The sequence below is a fragment of the Callithrix jacchus genome, chromosome 3, assembly GCF_049354715.1.
Source record: "Callithrix jacchus isolate 240 chromosome 3, calJac240_pri, whole genome shotgun sequence".
Taxonomy (NCBI): domain Eukaryota; kingdom Metazoa; phylum Chordata; class Mammalia; order Primates; family Cebidae; genus Callithrix; species Callithrix jacchus.
The window spans coordinates 58,685,786-58,707,192 of NC_133504.1; the positions used below are offsets into that span (position 1 = coordinate 58,685,786).

Below are 21,407 nucleotides of genomic sequence, written 5' to 3' on the forward strand. Positions count from 1 at the left end.
TGTTGCCCAGTCTGGAGTGCAGTGACACAATAATAGCTCACTGCAAACTCAAACCCTTGGACTCAAACCATCTCCCCTCCCCCACCTCAGCCTCCGACCATGTCCAACTATGTTTTTGGTTTTTGGTAGTGACAGGATCTCACTATGTTGGCCAGGCTGGTCTCTAACTCCTAGCCTCAAGCACTCAACTCCCAAAGGGTTGCAATTATAGGTGTGAGCCACTTGGCCTGGTCTAGGTTTTATACTTTAAATATTTCCTTCATTTTCCTAGTGAATACCATACACTCTCAATTATTGCACTTGTTACTGGTAATTTACAGAGGACCATTACATTTCATATAACCAGAACTTGAAAAATTCTCAGATTTTTAGCAAGTAAAGGATATCATATCGATCCCAGTTGGTGGTTGTGGCCTAGGAGGAGTGACTGGGTTTTGTTGTTGTTGTTTGGTTTAATGTTTGTGGGAGGTTTTCTGGTAAAAACTAAAAATCCTGCTAGATAAATTCTAAAAGAGCTGTAACTCTTGGCAGTGGTATTAATCTTGGCCTTATCATTTTTGCTGTGTAAACTTGGGCAAATTATTCCAACTCTGCAAGCCTCAATTTCTTCATCTATAAATTGAGGATGAAAATATCAATTGTTTCTGGAAAGGTTCCTGTAAGATAATATGGTTGAAGGACTTAGTATAGTAACTGACGTATTGTTCCCGCAAACATTAATTCTAATAGTAATAAAAACAATCCTTGTAAGTGTTATTACTATTATCTTAGTCCCAATTTATTTTTCTTTAAAATGGAGACAGTATTATCTGCACTGCCATGAGGAGTAAATGAGCTATGTATACAATATGTGATATGCAGCAGTCACTCCACTGAAATTGTTTCCCTATCCCTTTCTAGCCAAAACAGAACCCAAATTTCTCTCTACATTTGGTCATAGGACCTTTGACACTGATCTGGGTAAGTCCTTTAGACTCATTAACAATCCTTTAGATTCTGAATTTTAAAGACCATTTTTGTACATTTTTAGTATTAAATGAGAAATACTTGGTGTTTAATGTTTCTTTGATCAATGTCCACAATTTTCTCCACTTGTGAATTATTGAGTTGGTTGTATCTGTTATAAACCACCAAATTGTGAATATATAGGTTTTTCAGAAGGCAATATAGGCTCTTCATGTATTTACATGGAGTTAGGTTTAGCTCACTCTAAAGCCATGACTTCTCCATCTAATTCTAGAGATAGATTTACTTCTTGTTTTCTATTTCTCATATATAGATCTATTGTTTGTCATGAGAGCCATATATAAAAATAGATTTTGACTTATTGAGAATCTTGTATTTTCTCTGTGCTGTATTCAGATTTAGCATTCATGTTATGCTACCCTGGATAATGGCCATTGCCATTGCACAGGGCTGTAATTAATAAGCATTCAATCATTTGACAACAGTATTAGACACCCACGTCAACAGACTGACTCTCAGTTACAGCAAGTCACAGGACTACAGGCACTAATATTTCTTATATCAATTTTAAATAATCAAAAAGGAGATCTAACTAATGATTTGAAGTAAAGAAAAGAAGTAATGCCTTGGGGAAAATGTCTTCAGACTTTCTGAATTTAAATATAGTTAATGAGATCGTAAACTGATTTTCCTTTCAGAATCAGTGGTGTTTTCTACTGAACTGTTGGTTTTGCAGCACTAGATTAAATTGAAATCCTCAACCGTACTGAAGAAAGAAGTAGGGGATCTGAGTAAGTTCAGCTGCATCTCTGCTTTATTCTTGGAGTGGAGACTGCTCTTGAAAGCAATTCCTGCTGCCTTGACAATTTCCCTTTCTCTTTTGGATTATGGAAATCACTACTACAGTAGACTTGTTATTCTTGTTCTGCATTGCAGTCTTTCTCTCCATCTGTGTTTCTTTCTTAATTAGGATTATCTGCCATATCTCACTACTAAAAGTTAGGTAAAAGTCATGATTCTCCAGGTTTCTAAGCAGCAACATGATCAGTAAGACCAGCTTCTGGCAGGAAAATGAAATTATTTTTAATGTTAAACAAGGTAACGGCAGGATTCCACCTGCAGCCCAAGTATCACTGGGAACTGATAAAAGATGAAGTCAGGATATTACTCTCTGATCAAATGGATTGCCTTTCAACATAGCTTTTAAAAAAGAATCTCATCCCAAAAGCCACACAGCTGTAAGCCCAAGAGGTAGTGAGAAATGAGACGCTTATAGGAATTGGAGATTAGCAGAGCCTCATTAGGGATCCAGGCAGGGTAAGCCACAGAGAGGCAGCTGTATTTTTCTGTGGATGGGCCTGAACCTTGGAACAGATGCATTTTGGTGAAATGCAATTTTATTTTGGGTCACATTTGCCTATAGAATAAAATGTTCCAAGAGACTCCAAATACCATTTCAGGGAATTTTAATGTACTAACCTAAATTAGCTAACTTACTGGGTAAGAGGCTCTTTCATATTTACTTAGATGTCCAGCCCCGCCTCTCAGAAGTGTCTGGAGATGTGTATTACCGTAGTGAACTGGGAAATTGTGGGAGGCTGGATGAATGGTGGCAATCTGGGGAAGACTGTATCATGATTCATATCTCTCAGGTGAGGCTGATGCTTGCTGTCCTTAAACTGCTACAGTGTAGGAGTCAGCATGGTTGCGCCCTTGTAAAATGAACGAAGACATACATGCAGAACTATTAATCTTCAGAGAGTTTGCATTTTCTCAACATAAAGACTACCTTTGGTAGGCCAAAATTATGGTCTCTTAACCACACGAAGACACATGCTTTCCTTAGTAAAGACAGTATTTAAGGAATGTTGATTAATGTTCTTGCTGTGTGCTTGTGTGTGTTTATTTTGCAAGACATCAATTTAAATATATAGAGCAGTAATATCTGTCCTATGCAGTATGGACATCGCCCTCATAAACATCATTTTGCAGCCCCAAAGAACTTTGCTTCTATGGATCAGTAATACACTTGGAGAGATGATTTTGATTCAAGTTGTTTTCTTGCCTTTGGTTCCTCCTTTTCCAATGTGAAAGGTACTGCAGCAATGTTGTTGATTACACACACACACACACACACACACACACATACACACAGCACATACATTTCCACACCCACACCCACACACTCTCAGAGTCAGTGAGGAAGTCTATGGGTAATCTTGACCTGCAGTGCACTTCTTTCTTTCCCTGTAAAAGTTGCCAGGTGATCATACACAGCAGGAAAACATTAGAATGTGTAAACTGTAGAGAAAACCCACTGGGTAATCATTAACCTCAGGTGACCAGCAGACCTGTCCCTCACATTCTCGGCATGCAATGCTGATGGAACAGGTGGTGTAAGGCAGTTACCACCATCTGGAAAGTGGGGAGCACATCTTAGAAGAAACTGTGGTCTGTAGTTATTTGGGGGCTGACAGTTGCTGAACAACTACTCAAATGTTACCTAACGCATATCTTAATGCTTTACTCAGGCAGAAAGTAAACTACTTTATAACCAGTATAGGCACCATAGCTCATTGCCAGCTTCCTATTTCATCATCCCTGGAGTCAGGTACTGGTGGAACATGCCAGGACTCTGTATTTATGGTTAACTCTTTAAAAAGTATTTAAGTTCTTGAAATAAGTGTTCATTTATAGGTATAATCATTACTTATTGAATTATGGTATTTTGGGAGGAGACGTGACAGGGAGACTTCTAGCCTTAGAAAAATTTGGAGTTCTCAGAAAAGTGCCCTGTAAATTCAAAGGATAATCATCTGGGTCATTGTTGTCATTATTTTCATCTAAACAAGTTTCGAGATATATGGTTGGACATAAAAATAATCTTGTGGAATGTAGTTCTTGCAGCCATGAGAAATGTGGGCAGACCCTGGGAAGAAATAGTGTTCTATGGGCAATGTCTTCAGGGCTTGCTGACCCAGAAATTTTAAAACACAGAGCACAGGAAAGCTGTGTGAGATCCAAGAATCCTCTTCACTTTGCACAACTGCTTCCTCATGTATTTGTGTCATCTGGTTGAGTGTGATTACTGTGAGTACCAAGGAAAATAATATCCCAAATTATTCACTCAGCTTCAGTTGGCAGAACAGAGAAACAAAGCATAAAGAAAATTTGTATTATTTCATTGAGATTACATGTATCAGTGGAAGGTGATATGGTTTGGCTATGTCCCCACCTGTTGTGGGACGGACCCAGTGGGAGGTAATTGAATAATGAGGGCAGGTCTTTCCCATGCTGTTCTTGTGATAGTGAATAAGTCTCATAAGATCTGTTGGTTTTAAAAAGTAGAGTTTCCCTACACAAGCTCTCTTCTCTTGTTTGCTGCTATGTGAGACATGCCTTTCACCCTCTGCCATGATTGAAAGGCCTCCATAGCCACGTGGAACTGAAAGTCCATTAAAACCTCTTTTTCTTCCCAGTCTCAGGTATGTCTTTATCAGCAAGCATGAAAGCTAACTAATATAGTAAATTGGTACCAGTAGAGTGGGGCACTGCTGAAAAGATACCTGAAAATGTGGAAGCAACTTTGGGACTGGGTAACAGGCAGAGGTTGAAACAGTTTGGAGGGTTCAGAAGAAAACAGGAAAGTGTGGGAAAGTTTGGAACTCCCTAGTTGAATGACTTGTTGAATGGCTTTGACCAAAATGCTGATGATGATATGGACAATGAAATCTAGGCTGAGGTGGTCTCAAATGGAGATGAGGAACTTGTTGGGAACTGGAGCAAAGCTGATTCTTGCTATGTTTTAGCAAAGAGACTGGTGGCATTTTACCCATGCCCTACAGATTTGTGGAACTTTGAAATTAAGGGAGATGATTTAGGGTATCTGAAAGAAGAAATTTCTAAGCAGCAAAGCATTCAAGATGTGAGTTGGGTGCTGTTAAAAGCATTCAGCTTTAAAAGGGAAATAGAGCCTAAAAGTTTGGAAAATTTACAGCTTGATTATGTGATTGAAAAGAAAAATCCATTTTCTGAGGAGAAATTCAAGCCAGCTAGAGAAATTTACAAAAGTAATGAGGATCCAAAGATTAGTCACCATGACAATGTGGAAAATGTCTATAAGGCACGTCAGAGACTTTTGAGGCATCCCCTCCCATCACATGCCTGAAGGCCTAGGAGGAAAAAATGGTTCCTTGGGCTAGGCCCAGTACCCCCCTGCTGTGTACAACCCTTGGTGCCCTGCATCCCAGTTGTTCAACCCATGACTAAAAGACGCCAAGGTACAGCTCAAGCTGTTGCTTCAGAAGGTGGAAGCCCCAAGCCTTGGTAACTTCTATGTGGCATTGAGCCTGTGGGTGCACAGAAGTCAATAATAAAGGTTTGGGAACTTTAGCCTAGATTTCAGAGGATGTATGAAAATGCCTGGATGCCCAGGCAGAAGTTTTTTGCAGGGGCAGGCCCTCATGGAGAAGCTCTACTACAGCAGCACAGAAGGGAAATGTGGGTTCAGAGCCCCCATACAGAGTCCCTACTGGGGCACTGCCTAGTAGAGCTATGAGAAGATTGCCACCATCCTCCAGACCCCAGAATGGTAGATCCATTGCTAGCTTGCACTGTGTGCCTGGTAAAGGCACAGACTACCAATGCCAGCCTGCGAAAGAAGCCAGAAGGGGAGCTATACCCTGGAAAGCCACAGAGTCAGCACTGTCCCAGGCCATGGGAGCCCATCTCTTGCATCAGCATGACCTGAGTGTGAGACACGGAGTCAAAGATCATTATGGAGCTTCAAGATGTGACTGCCCCACTGGATTTTGGACTTTCATGGGATCTGTAGCCCCTTGTTTTGGCCAATTTCTCCTATTTGGAATGGTTGTATTTACCCAATGCCTGTACCCCATTGTATCTAGGAAGTAATTAACTTGCTTTTGATTTTACAGGCTCATGGTGGAAGGGACTTTCATTGTCTTGGATGAGACTTTGGACTGTGGACTTTTAAGTTAATGTTGAAATGAATTAAGACTTTGGGGAACTGTTGAAAAGGAATGATTGGTTTTGAAATGTGAGTACATAATATTTGGGGGTGGCCAGGGACAGAATGATATGGTTTGACTGTGTTTGCGTCCAAATTTTTTTTTTTTTTTTTTTGAGATGGAGTTTTGCTCTTGTTACCCAGGCTGGAGTGCAACAACGCGATCTTGGCTCACTGCAACCTCTATCTCCTGGGATCAGGCAATTCTCCTGCCTCAGCCTCCCGAATAACTGGGATTACAGGCACGCGCCACCATGCCCAGCTAATTTTTTGTATTTTTAGTAGAGACGGGGTTTCACTATGATGACCAGGATGGTCTCGATCTCTTGACCTTGTGATCCACCTGCCTCAGCCTCCCAAAGTGCTGGGATTACAGGCGTGAGCCACTGTGCCTGGAGACATCCAAATCTTATCTTGAATTCTGATGCGTTGTGGGATGAACCAGGTGGGAGGTAATTGAATCATGGGGGCAGGTCTTTCCTATGCTCTTCTTCTGATAGTAAATAAGTCTCACAAGATCTGATGGTTTTACAAAGGGGAATTTTTCTGCACAAACTCTCTTCTCTTTGTCTGCTGCCATGTGAGACATGCTTTTTACCTTCTGCCATGATTGTGAGGCTTCCCCATCCATGTGGAACTGTGAGTCCCTTAAACCTCATTTTCTTCCCAGTCTTGGATATGTTTTTATCAGCAGCATGGAAACTGACTAATACAGAAGGAGAACATCTCATTCAGAAGACTACCTGTATAAACCTTAGGGATGAGGAGGATAAGCTATGGTGAATGTGTTTTAGCAGCCAAAGGTCTTGGCTAAATTGTATTCTCAGGAAGGTAGGAGCTATTTGAGGCTCTTTTTGTTTGCTGAACATGAGCAGAATGTGTTCAAATATGAAAAATGTGCAATAGGTGCTAAGGTAGTGAATTGACTTCTCATTAAAGGAAAGATTGAGAAATTTCTGAGAAAAATCTAGAAGAGAAAAGGATCCAGAGTCATGATATTGCAGTAAGAAAGTAAAAAGTCAAGAGAAAAAAAAATCTTCCATGGAGGTTTAGCTGAAGAGGGGTTTTAGAGGCAAGAATATCTGAGAAATTTTACGTTATTTGATGTAGGGTGCAAAATGTTAAACTTCTTCTCTATCTTCCTTATGCAAGTGTTAGAAAATCTGTCAGAAGCATTTAAACCAGAGCAAATCGATCTTGAATTGGGGCTAGGTAAAATAAGGCTAAGACCCTCTGGGCTGCATTCCCAGATAGATAAGGCATTCTTAGTCACAGAATAAGACAGGAGGTCAGCACAAGGTACAGGTCTTGCTAAACAGGTTGCAGAAAAGAAGCTGGCCAAAACCTGCCAAAACATATCAAAACCAAGGTGGCGACGAGAGTGACCTCTGCTCATCCTCACTGTTACACTCTGACCAGCGACATGATAGTTTAGAAATGCCATGGCAATATTAGGACATTTCCTACATGGTCTAAAAAGAGAGGCATGAATAATCCACCCCTTGTTTAGCACAGAATCAAGAAATAACCATAAAAATGAGCAACCAGCAGCCCTTGTGGCTGCTCTGCATCTGGAGTAGCCATTATTTTATTCCTTTACTTTCTTAATAAACTTGGTTTCACTTTATGGACTCACCCCAAATTATTTCTTGTGCAAGATCCAAGAACTCTCATTTGGGGTCTGGATCAGGACCTCTTTCCTGTGACAAATCTACATTTTGCACCTATGGCGTATGTGTGTGTGTGTGTGTGTGGGTGTGTGTGTATTTTATAGGACTACTCGGAGAAGTAATAGGTTCTGCACCTAGGTTTTCTCAGAGAGAGTAGAAAGTCCATTTGCTGATCACCTCAGAATCAAGAAGATTAAGAAAAAGCTAACCTCTTTTTTAAAAAAGATTAGGACAGGAGAAGGACTCAAGATGGCGCTCTGAGAACAACCCAGGATTGAAGCTCTCGGTGCATGCGTGGAGAGGGTGAGCCAGGGCTGCATTTCCAGACGGATCTTTGTTGCCCACAGAACGGGGAAATTCCCAGGTATAAAAGAGACTCAGGACGCCAGGCAGAGGTTTTGGCTGGTGTAGCCGGCAGCCAATGTGGCAGCGGCCCATGCTGTAGCGCAGTGGCGCTCCACAGCGCTCCACACAAAGCACACTGGTCCGGGTGCCCTGTTGAACTGGCAACCTGAGACTTGAGAGGGCTGAACTTGAGACTGAACAGGACTTGGACAGTGAGCCAGCCCAGGAGATTCCAGGGACACAGCGTTTGGGGTAGCACAGTGCGACAAACAAAACGGCGATTCCAAATGCTCCGGGTGGAGAGGTTCCCTGAGAGGGCAGCTCCATGGGGGGGGGGGCGTCTGCCATTACCAAGGCAACCCGCCCCTACTGAGGTACACGCCCATTGCTGACACAGCCTGCCGTTGCCGAGGCAACCCGCTACAATAGAGAGACTCTGCCGCAGGGTGTAGCCTGTGGCAGCAGGGCGGAGACCGCAGCAGAAGGGCAGAGCCTGCAGCAACAGGACAAACCTCACACTGGCAGGGCAGAGCTTCGGCAGGCAAATAGTGACTAGACTGCCTCCTAGCTGGGCAGGAAAGCACAACGGACACTCAAAAATAAAGCCCCAACCCCCCCAGACAGAGCATCTGAGAAAAAAAGGGTTTCCTTATGAGTTCTGTTGCAGCAGGATTAAACATAGCAGCCTAACAACCCTAAATGAACAACAGAGCTCACAGCTCAGCAATTGAGCTCCTATAAAGTAAAGACTGTCTCCTCAAGCAGCTCCCTGACCCCTCTATATCCAAAAGACTGACATTTAGCAGGCATCATTCTGGGACAAAGATAGCAGAAAAAGTAACTGGTAGCATCCCTCACTGTTCCGCAGCTGCTATAGGTGCACCCCAGACAAGCAGGGCCTGGAGTGGACCTCAGCAGTCGTACAGCGAAGGGGCTAGACTGGTAGAAGGAAAACCAAGTAACAGAAATACTTCATCATCAACAATCTGGCTGTCCATTCAGAGACCCAATCGAAAAGTCAGCAACTACACAGACGACAGGTGAATAAATCCACAAAGATGGGAAGAAACCAGCACAAAAAGGAGGAAAACACCCAAAACCAGAACACCTCGCCTCCTAGAAAGGACCAAAACTCCTCACCAGCAAGTGAACAAAGCTGGAAGGAGAATGACTGTGACAAAATGATGGAATTAGACTTCAGAAGGTGGATAATGAGAAACTTTTGTGAGCTAAAAGAACATGTATTAAATCAATGCAAAGAAACTAAGAACCTTGAAAAAAGATATGAAAAAAGATTCGAGGAAATGATAACAAGAATGGATAATTTGAAAGGAATATGAATGAATTGAAGGAGCTGAAAAACACAATACGAGAACTTCGCAAAGCATGCACAAGTTTCAATAGCCGAATTGACCAAGCAGAAGAAAGAATATCAGAAGTCGAAGATCAATGAAATAAAATGAGAAACCAAGATCAGAGAAAAAAGTGCAAAAAGGAATGAACAAAGCCTCCAAGAAATGTGGGACTATGTGAAGAGACCTAACCTATGTTTGATAGGTGTACCAGAATGTGACGAAGAGAATGAATTCAAGCTGGAAAATACTCTTCAGGACATCATCCAGAAAAATTTCCCCCACCTAGCAAGACAGGCAAACACTCAAATGCAGGAAATACAGAGAACACCACAAAGATATTCTGCAAGAAGAGCAACCCCAAGGCACATAATCGTCAGATTCAACAAGGATGAAATAAAGGAGAAAATACTAAGGGCAGCCAGAGAGAAAGGTCGGGTCACCCACAAAGGGAAGCCCATCAGACTCACAGCAGATCTCTCGGCAGAAACACTACAAGCCAGAAGAGAGTGGGGGCCAATATTCAACATCCTTAAAGAAAAGAACTTTCAACCCAGAATTTCATATCCAGCCAAACTGAGCTTCAGAAGTGAAGGAAAAATAAAATCCTTTGCGAACAAGCAAGTACTCAGAGATTTTGTCACCACCAGGCCTGCTTTACAAGAGCTCCTAAAAGAGGCACTACACATAGAAAGGAACAACCAGTACCAGCCATTCCAAAATCATACTAAATGCTAAAGAGCATCAACACAATGAAGAATCCACAACAACTAATGGGCAAAACAGCCAGCTAGCATCAAAATGGCAGTATCAAATTCACACATAACAATATTAACCCTAAATGTAAATGGACTAAATGCACCAATCAAAAGACACAGACTGGCAAATTGGATAAAAATCCAAAACCCATCAGTGTGCTGTATCCAGGAAACCCATCTCACATGCAAGGATACACAAAGGCTCAAAATAAAGGGATGGAGGAAGATTTACCAAGCAAATGGAGAGCAAAAAAAAGCAGGAGTTACAATTCTCATCTCTGATAAAATAGACTTTAAAGCAACAAAGATCAAAAGAGACAAAGAAGGCCATTACATAATGGTAAAAGGATCGATACAACAAGAAGAGATAACGATCTTAATCATATATGGACCCAATACAGGAGCACCCAAATACATAAGGCAAGTTCTTAATGACCTACAAAGAGACTTAGACTCTCACACAATAATAGTGGGAGACTTTAACACTCCACTGTCAATATTAGACAGATCAACCAGACAGAAAATCAACTAGGATATCCAGGGCTTGAGCTCAGACCTGGAGCAAGCAAACCTGATAGACATTTACAGAACTCTCCACCCCAAATCCACAGAATATACATTCTTCTCAGCACCACATCACACCTACTCTAAAATTGACCACATAATTGGAAGTAAAGCATTCCTCAGCAAATGCAAAACAACTGAAGTCATAACAAACAGCCTCTCAGACCATAGTGCAATCAAGTTAGAACTCAGAATTCAGAAACCGACCCAGAACCTGACAGCTTCATGGAAACTGAACAACTGGCTCTTGAATGTTGACTGGGTAAACAATGAAATGAAGGCAGAAATAAAGAAGTTCTTTGAAACCAATGAGAATGAAGACACAACATGCCAGAATCTCTGGGACACATTTAAAGCAGTCTCTAGAGGAAAGTATATAGCAATAAGTGCCCATCTGAGGAGAATGGAGAGATCCAAAATTGACACCCTATCATCAAAATTGAAAGAGCTAGAAGAGCAAGATCAAAAAAAACCTCAAAACCCAGCAGAAGACAAGAAATAACTAAGATCAGAGCTGAACTGAAGGAGATTGAGACATGAAAAACCCTTCAAAAAAATCAATAAATCCAAGAGCTGGTTTTTTGAAAAGATCAACAAAATAGACCACTAGCCAGATTGATTAAAAAGAAAAGAGAGAACAACCAAATAGATGCAATAAAAAATGATAAAGGGGAAATCACCACAGATTCCACAGAAATTCAAACCATCACCAGAGAATATTACAAACAACTCTATGCACATAAACTAGTAAACGTGGAAGAAATGGATAAATTCCTGGACTCCTGTGTCCTCCCAAGCCTAAACCAGGAGGAAGCTGAAACTATGAATAGACCAATAACAACGTCAGAAGTCAAGGCAGCAATTAAGAGCCTACCACACAAAAAAAGCCCAGGTCCAGACGGGTTCACAGCCGAATTCTACCAGACACACAAAGAGGAGCTGGTACCATTCCTTCTGAAACTATTCCAAATAATCCAAAAAGAGGGAATCCTTCCCAAATCATTTTATGAGACCAACATCATTCTGATACCAAAACCCGGCAGAGACCCAACAAGAAAAGAAAACTTCCGGCCAATATCCATGATGAACATAGATGCAAAAATCTTCAATAAAATATTGGCAAGCCGATTGCAACAGCAAATCAAAAAACTTATTCATCATGATCAAGTAGGATTCATCCCGGGGATGCAAGGCTGGTTCAACATACGCAAGTCTATAAACGTAATTCACCACATAAACAGAACCAAAAACAAAAACCACACGATAATCTCAATTGACACAGAGAAGGCATTTGACAAAATTCCACAACCCTTTATGCTAAAAACCCTCAATAAACTCGGTATCAATGAAACATATCTCAAAGTAATAAAAGCTATATATGACAAACCAACAGCCAATATCATACTGAATCGGCAAAAACTGGAAGCATTCCCTTTGAAATCCGGCACTAGACAAGGATGCCCTCTTTCACCACTCCTAGTCAATATAGTACTGGAAGTTCTAGCCATAGCAATCAGGCAAGAAAAGGAAATAAATGGTATTCAAATAGAAAAGCTGGAAGCCAAATTGTCTCTATTTGCAGACGACATGATAGTATATCTAGAAGACCCCATCATCTCAGCCCCAAAACTCCTGAAACTGATAAGCAACTTCAGAAAAGTCTCAGGATATAAAATCAATGTGCAAAAATCACAAGCCTTCCTCTACACCAATAACAGACTTAAAGAAAGCCAAATCAAGAATGAACTGCCATTCACAATTGCTATAAAAAGAATAAAATACCTAGGAATACAACTCACAGGAACGTAAGGGACCTCTTCAAGGAAAACTGCAAACCACTGCTCAACAAAACAAGAGAGGACACAAACAGATGGAGAACCATTCCATGTTCATGGTTAGGAAGAATTAATATTGTGAAAATGGCTATACTGCCCAAAGTAATTTACAGAATCAACGCTATCCCCATCAAGCTACCATTGACTTTCTTCACAGAACTGGAAAAAACCACCATGAACTTCATATGGAACCAAAAGAGAGCCCGCATAGCCAAGTCAATTCTAAGCAAAAAGAACACAGCGGGGGGCATCACACTACCGGATTTCAAACTATACTACAAGGCTACAGTAATCAAAACAGCATGGTACTGGTACCAAAACAGAGATATAGACCAATGGAACAAAACAGAGGCATTGGAGGCAACACAACATATCTACAACCATACAATCTTTGATAAACCTGACAAAAACAAGCAATGGGGAAAGGATTCCTGTTTAACAAATGGTGTTGGGAAAACTGGCTAGCCATGTGCAGAAAGCAGAAACTGGACCCCTTCCTGACACCTTACACTAAAATTAACTCCAGATGGATTAAAGACTTAAACATAAGAGCTGGCACCATAAAAACCCTAGAAGAAAATCTAGGCAAAACCATCCAGGACATAGGAGTAGGCAAGGACTTCATGAACAAAACACCAAAAGCATTGTCAACAAAAGCCAAAATAGACAAATGGGACCTAATCAAACTCCACAGCTTCTGCACGGCAAATGAAACAGTCACTAGAGTGAACCGGCAACCAACAGAATGGGAAAACATTTTTGCAGTTTACCCATCTGACAAAGGGCTGATATCCAGAATTTACAAAGAACTCAAACAGATTTACAGGAAAAAAACAAACAAGCCCATTCAAAAGTGGGCAAAGGATATGAACAGACACTTTAAGAAAGAATACATATATGAGGCCAACAATCATATGAAAAAATGCTCATCATCACTGGTCATCAGAGAGATGCAAATCGAAACCACATTGAGATACCATCTCACGCCAGTTAGAATGGCAATCATTAAAAAATCTGGAGACAACAGATGCTGGAGAGGATGTGGAGAAAAAGGAACGCTTTTACACTGTTGGTGGGAGTGTAAATTAGTTTAACCATTGTGGAAGACAGTGTGGCGATTCCTCAAGGCCTTAGAAATAGAAATTCCATTTGACCCAACAATCCTATTACTGGGTATATATCCAAAGGACTATAAATCCTTCTACTATAAGGACACATACACACGAATGTTCATTGCAGCACTGTTTACAATAGCAAAGACCTGGAATCAACCCAAATGCCCAATTATGATAGACTGGATTGGGAAAATGTGGCACATATACACCATGGAATATTATGCAGCAATCGAAAATGATGAGTTTGTGTCATTTGTAGGGACATGGATGAATCTGGAGAACATCATTCTCCGCAAACTGACACAAGAACAGAAAATGAAACACCACATATTCTCACTCATAGGCGGGTGATGAAAAATGAGAACACATGGACACAGAGAGGGGAGTACTAAACACTGGGGTCTATTGGGGGGAAAAGGGGAGGGCCAGTGGGAGGGGGCGGTGGGGAGGGATAGCCTGGGGAGAAATGCCAAATGTGGGTGAAGGGGAGAAAGGAAGCAAAACACACTGCCATGTGTGTACCTATGCAACTGTCTTGCATGTTCTGCACATGTACCCCAAAACCTAAAATGCAATAAAATATTTAAAAAAAGAGAAAGATTAGGACATACAAAGAGACACCAGGGACACTTGCACACAGAAGAAAAAGCATGTAAGAACACAATGAAAAGACAGAGCATCTGAAAGCCAAGGAGAGAAGTCTCAGAAGAAACTAAACCTGCTGACAGGTTGATCTTGGTCTTCCATCTTCCAAAAGTGAGAGGAATAAACTTCTGTTGTGATTGATAAATGTCTGATGTTTAAGCCAAAAAAAAAAAAAAAAAAAAGAAAAAAGAAAAGAAAAAGCTAACCTAGAGTTTAAACAACATTCTTCCAGTTACTGAAGAGAAATAAAACCAAAACAGTTTTGTGGGGAGAAGGGAGGATAGTAACTGTGTTTAATAGTGTTTGGCCTGAGAAAGAAAATGCCTAAGTGCAATTAAAATGAAAAACCCTGAAGGAAAGGAAAGAGATAATAAAATCATTTTAATTATCGTTATTGTAATTATTTTTAAGTAGAGTTGAATATTTCCACATTGCTTAATTGTTCCAATGTTGTTACTATTTTCTTTTCTAAACCTCTTCTGATTAATACTTGATACATCTGAACTTAGAACTCTCCTTTTATCCCTCTAGAGATCTGATTTTAGAGTTGAAATAATAAGTGTGGTGCTATCATGATTTGCCAACTCAAACAAAATGAGAAGAGATCAAATACATAATAGCCAAGTAGGATATGTGGAGATGTTGGTTAAGTTGCATCATATTCTGGTTTTTTGTTGATCTTCTTCCTTCTGTGTGTTTTTAAAGACTAGGGAATCTCTTGGCTCCTCTGATACAGAGGCAGCCTGTGGATCAGTAAATCCTAAGAGCTAAAAGGACCTTAGAGATGATGACCTTCTCAATCTATGCTGGAGACTTACCTGTTCTCTCACAGTCTAGAATAGAGATGTAGCCCTGACTTGAATTCTTCAGGGGTTTACAAAGCCGATAGATAAATTTTCTGAACCTCTGAATTATGGAAACATTTTAGATAAGCCAAAGGATGTTCAATAAAATTATTTTCTGTTGTCTCCAGAGGTCCAAAGTTGGAGAACAAGACATTCTAAATCATGGAGCTAGTATTGCAAAGGGGGTGATCCTAAATTAGGCCTGCCTATACCAGTTATCGGTCATTCACAGGCATCTATAACGGCCAGGATTGAAAGCCTTCCAGAAAGACATTTCTCTGGGGAATATTTTCTGTGTCACTGGGATGGGGGAGAAGTAAGTACTTTCTACCCTACTCTAAGTGAGAAGCGTTCAAGGAAGAATCAGGCTAACATCCTGAAATAACATTTTGGTCAAGCTCTTGATGTATGAAGACGTGATACTTGAGTTACTCTTGGTCTAATGGGAGAGGCTGTGGCTGGAGCCTTGCCTTGCTGGTGACAAAAGAAGAAAAATGACTTTGAGAGTGAACTATGACAGTGAGCTGCACTTGCTCCAGCTGTAGGCAAATGCATATCCTTACTAGTATTTAGATTTGAACCCCACCAAAAGGAATTCAGGCTGACTGGGTCAGCTCGTGAAGGATTCCACCCAAAAGGACTGCCCGAAGGGATGAGGAGAACAGAGCAGAGGGACCCAGAAGAAGCCCAGATTAGAACTAAGCAGCCGGCTGGAGGAGCAGCCTTGTTCAGGTTGACCGGCAGTGGAGGAATCCTCAATAGAAGAGTTTCTAGGAATCTGCAGAAACACCATTGAGAGACACTGTCAGCAAAAAAGCCCTGATAGTAACTCTACCAACCACATACAACTGAGCCATTTTTGCCTAATCTTCTCTCACTACCTGGGTCTGACCTGGGAGCCATCTAAGAGTAGTCAGGGAGCGAGGGGAAAAAGTGGAGCTCGGAAGAGAGAGGTGGCCAATCACTCCTGCCCTTCAGATTTCCAGCTAGACACAGGGGAAGGGAGAAGCTTCAAATAGGACAGGATTCAGAGCTTTTTGTATTATTGGGTGTGGCTTTGAAAAATACTGAAATGAGACTGTTCTTGTGACTAAACGGGGGCAGAGAGGCTTGTCCCATATGCCAGTGAATCATGGGGAAAGAGGAACATCCTAGGGTGTGTATGAAAGGTCAGAGAGCAAAGCCTTGCTTCCTCTCCCCTCCCCTCCACGCCCCTCCCCTTCCTTTCCTTTCTCTTCCCTTCCCTCCCCTTTTTCTCTTTTCTCTTTTTTCTTTCCTTCTCTTTCTTTCTTCTTCTTTCTTTCTTTCCTTCTTTCTTTATCTCTTTCTTTCTTTTTCTTCTTCCTTCCTTTCTTTCCTTCCTTCCTGCCTTCCTCTTTCTCTTATTGTTTCTTCCTTTTTTCTTTCTTCTCTCATTCATTCACTCTCTTGCTCTTCCTTTTTGTATCCTACTGAGTCCAGCTGATTCAATCAATTGGTTAAACTGATAGCAATTGATTTTCTTTTGCTTCAGCTTTGGTTTTATACCTGTCTCTGAAGACACACATAAATCATTAATTTTTTTTTTACTATATGCAACACCTTCAAAAATTTGACAATAGCATTAATGGGCTCCCTGAAATTCTTTATAGTCAAGGTCCAAAATCCTCTGAGTCCTTAGCCATTTTTCATTTAGCTGCATTTTCATCCTATAGGAGCCTGGTCACCCTCTTCCCCTGTCATTTGAGTTTATATCATTCCTCTTAAAACTGAGGCTTTTCTTACAAATGCACTCTGAGCATAGTGAGGCTGATCCTGCCACAAACCCTGTCAGGCCACATTCATAGTGATCCTAAAACTCTATAATGCATCAGGACCAGGAATAGTTAGCTTAATAGTTATGAGAAATTACATGTTAAAAGTATGATTTTCAAATAAATTGGTGCTAAAGATTCAAATTTGAATCACATGCAGCTTAAAGATAAGGCCATTCTTCTGTTTAGGTGAAATAGTTTTTACACTGGCACCTAAAATGCTGCTGAATTATTTGTTGTTTTTCACCGATCAGATGTATAACATTGGAAAAGTCCTTTAAAATTGCAATGCGCGTCTTTTCCAATGGGGAACTAGATGAGAATGATTTAAATTCCTCATTTACTGAGTGAGTACTATATATAAGGTACTATGGTACCATATAATCACCTCGATTTGTTCCTGAAACTAGTCCACAAGTGAGAGGGAAGCTAGGCAAATGTCCAGCTAACATTGGTACAGAACAAATTGAAATAAGATAAAAGAATTCAAGCACCATGAAGGTATATATTAACTCTGAAAAATATTCGTTGAACAACTGGATGAATAAGCAACACACAATGAAACCCAAGGAAGAAGAATTTGTATCCCTTCCTGTTTCATAACTCAGTGATTTTTGTACTGGTCCCCCTTTTAAAGAGTTTCTTTCCTTTGTATGGTATTACTTAGAAATTTAAATATTCCTAAGATGTAACTTATTAGACACATAACTTTTTTTTTTTTTTGTAAATGAATTATCATGGCAGTTGCAGAGAGCTGAAGAATATAAAGCATCTTGCTAGCAGGGAAGAACAGACAAGAAAATAAGGATTAGAAAAGCAACTGTGGACAGACAGGAGTGAAAACTCTATTCAATTCCCAAATATCCTAAGGTTGTTCATTCAGTCCCAGGTACCTGAACCCCGAATTGCTTGGAGTGTTTCTTCCTCAAGCACTGTATTTGTTTTGAAATTTCATTGAAAGTCAAAGAAAGTTTGGGATAATGAAGCTGGAGCTGACATCAAAGTTTGATAATTTTTATTCATAAAATGGAAGCTAAACAGAACTTGTTGGTAACAGATTCATAAATACAGCAAGAAATAGAAGGTCTCCAAGAGCCAGAGGTTTGACTGGGTGAAATAAAGAAGGAGAATGTCACAGCTGAGTTTTCCCCCAAACCGTTTGTAATTCTAACCACATAGGTGTCACAAGAAGTCACTGACGCTGGTCTGAATTGCACAGAAGTACTAAGTAGGGAATAATATGAGCTGATATGGTTGAATAAAGCATACATTAGTGAATCAGTTTAAGTCTAGCATATAACTGGAGGAGTTGAGATTGAGGAGGAGTGCTATTGTACATGTATGTAAGATATTTTTAATAGTACAAAATAGTTTTTTGACTCAATGGTCTAGTTTGGACATATGCAATTACATAAGTTCAAATAAAGTTATATTAGTATATTGGCAGGAAAAAGAAAAGGTGTTATCTGATGAAATTTAAAAAGGATAAAGTAACTATTATTCCTCTCTCTTAATAAGGGTTCATATAGCTCTTGGCATGTAATGGATGGAAATTATGATCAATGGGGCCATGAGCTATGCCGTGGGTGGTAGTGCATGTTATAGGGATGTGATCACGAACATTCCACATCTCAAGAATGATTGCAAATTTCTCTCATTTAATCTTAGCTTTTATGTGTACAGCGAATTACTTTCTTATAAGAAATGGGTGCTAAGAAAGTTGTCTGAGGGAGTCATGTGCAATAAAACCACTTTTTCCTTTTTACCTTTTATTATTTTAAATGTGTTCAATATTTCTTAACACAATTATTGCATTTTTTGATTACCCCTAACCTTTAAGTTTTTAGCCTTCCATGTTAGCTATTTTATGCTTGCTTTTGGCCATTTGATACTCATCTGAATTTCACCTGCAAACTAATTTGGTGAAAGATATCTAATTAACCATTTTTATTATTTATCTCCAAAAATCATTTGGAGAGATGACTATTTATACTACAGGATAATTTTAGTTTTCTGAATGATTTATTGATTTTAGTTATTATACTTCTGGGTTTATTACTCAATGATCACACTATGTATTAATGAGCCAATATTAGCACATGACTTTGTAATAAAGCTCATCTGGCTTCTCTCATCAAGAAAACAACAGAAAAGACAGAAACTTCTCTGGGCAATGTATGGTTTTTATTTTAACCCTTGAGAATAAAATTCCTGATTGTAGCTGTGGTTGGTATGCATTAGCTTTAACCATTGGGTTGGTCGGCACATGTGATGAGTGAAATCATGAGATTCAAGATAAGAGAAAGAGATACATAGGAGATAAGAGATAAGATAAGAGAAAGAGACACAAAAGAAGAAAATGACACGTGATGGCAGAGGCAGAAGTTAGCATGATGAACCTGCAAGGCAAGGATGCCAGCAAGCACCAGAAGCTAGAGGAGGCAAGGAGCCTCCCCTGTAGGTTTCAGAGGGAGCACGGCCCTGACATCCTCTTGATTTTGGATTACCAACCTCTAGAACCACAAGATAATAAATAACCTTTCTGTTGTTTGAAGCCACCTAGTTTGTGCTACTTTGTTATAGCAGCCCTAGGAAAGTAATACAGAATTTAGTTAGGCTTCAAGTGATAGCCGAGCGTAGGTAGTTTTCCTTGGTCAGATTGTGAGTCATATGAGAGAAAGAAAGAGTGCTTGAGGGTCATTTTAGATCTCATGACTTGGTGGTGCAAGGAAAACTCAACAAAAAGATATTGAAAGTGTACAGCTAGATACCCAAGAAGAGAACAGTTCTGAGTAATGCTCTAAGGAGTGCTTCCATTGACGGCTGCTAGTTAAAGATTTTCATGATTTTCCCAGAAGTATAATAAAATTAAAACAAATAAAAATAAAAAGATTTTCATAATTTTTTGTGATGAGGGTTTCCCAAGAACCCATGATCATAAGAGAAAGGGTCTGCTTAAAGCCTTAAACCAACTATATCAGGGACTAAGTAAAAATTCTCCTGCCCCTGTATCTGCTTTACCTCCTCTGTTTGGTTCCTGGAGAGGTAACAAATCCACCATATCAATTGAAGGAAGAGATACCAAAGCACAAAGAGGATGAACGGGAAGAAGGCAATCATTCCTTCTGTTTTCCCCCACTGTAGGTGGTCAGTGTGAATCAGGAGCCAATCTTTAACACTGAATTATATCCAGGGTTGGCATTACATTGGGTGGAACATACTCAATGTACCAGAACTGCTTGAGAGAGTAAAGACTTCTTAATTTTTTTTAGTTTGACCAGAAAAATCATGGGACCTTCCCTAGATTCCATAAAAACTGGGGAAGCAGGAGGCAGTGAAGGGTGGAATTCACCTGTGAATTGATATGTAAAGGTAGATTTGATAAATGAATAAAATGATTTTCCATTCCACATTATGAGTCTTGTTCATTCAAAGTATTAGAAACACTAAATGTTTTATTCAAAAAGTTTCTTTTAGACATTATTTTATTCTATTCTCATGAGAGGCCTATGAAGTGCTCAGATACTGATAATGAGTAGCTGAAAGAGGTGTGGACAGACTTGCCCACAGTTTGACATGGAGATATTGTTTCTCTCTGATTTCAGTGATAGTGATTATAGATATTTTCTTCTTGCCATTAGTAAACACACTATCTCTGAAAATGTTAGATTTTTAATTAGAAATTCAAAAAATCACCTTTCATTCAAGAAAAGAAAAGAACACTTCTAGAAGACCTACAATGTCATGAAACTTGAGGGATGTTTACTTTTAAGGTTCTTTTTGTGATCATTTTTCAGATTGGGATTGTATGTTCCTGATTAATTTTTGGAGTCCTCTTGAGCAAATACAAACTTCCAACTATCACAGGCTTTTTAAATGCAATAAATATTTTTTATCACATTTTTAATAAGCATTTGAAATGCAGTTAACAGCACATGTTGAAATGTACAATTTGGTAAGTCTTTATATAGGCACTCATCTTTGAAACTATCACAATAATAAACATAGTCATCAATTTCCAAAAATTTTCTCATGCCTGTTTGTAGTCTTGTCCCCACCCCCAAACACATAGCACTTCTCTGTGGGAAGGTTTTTTTAAATTCCAGTTTTATTTTTTTAGTATATGTGAGGCTATGCAAGCTATTTCTTCTTCAGTAAGGAAGTTGGCCATTTTGTCTGTCATCAAATGTATTACCATAAAGTTATTAGTATCTCTTTATAATTATTTTAATATCTGTACAATCTGTAATGATATCACCTTTCATTTCAGTTATTAGTAATTTATGTGTTTTCTCTTTTTTTCTGATCAGTATGGTTAGTAGTTTATTGATTTTATTGATTGATAACCAGATTTTGGTTTTCATAATTTATGTTCTTCATTGTTTGTTTCCTATTTTATTAGATTTTACTCTGATCTTTGTTATTTTTTTTTCTATACTTCAGATTTAATTTTCTTTTTTTAAGGTGAATTCTAAGACCTTGCTTTTTTT

General features: G+C 39.6%; 1 non-coding gene across 1 annotated transcript; it reads right to left on the minus strand.

The window, feature by feature from the left end:
• Window positions 1–461: 461 nt before the first annotated feature.
• On the minus strand, window positions 462–526 carry LOC118152575 (U7 small nuclear RNA). Its single transcript, XR_004741322.1, has one exon. It is a non-coding gene; the product is annotated as a U7 small nuclear RNA (small nuclear RNA).
• Between the last annotated feature and the right edge of the window lie 20,881 nt (window positions 527–21,407).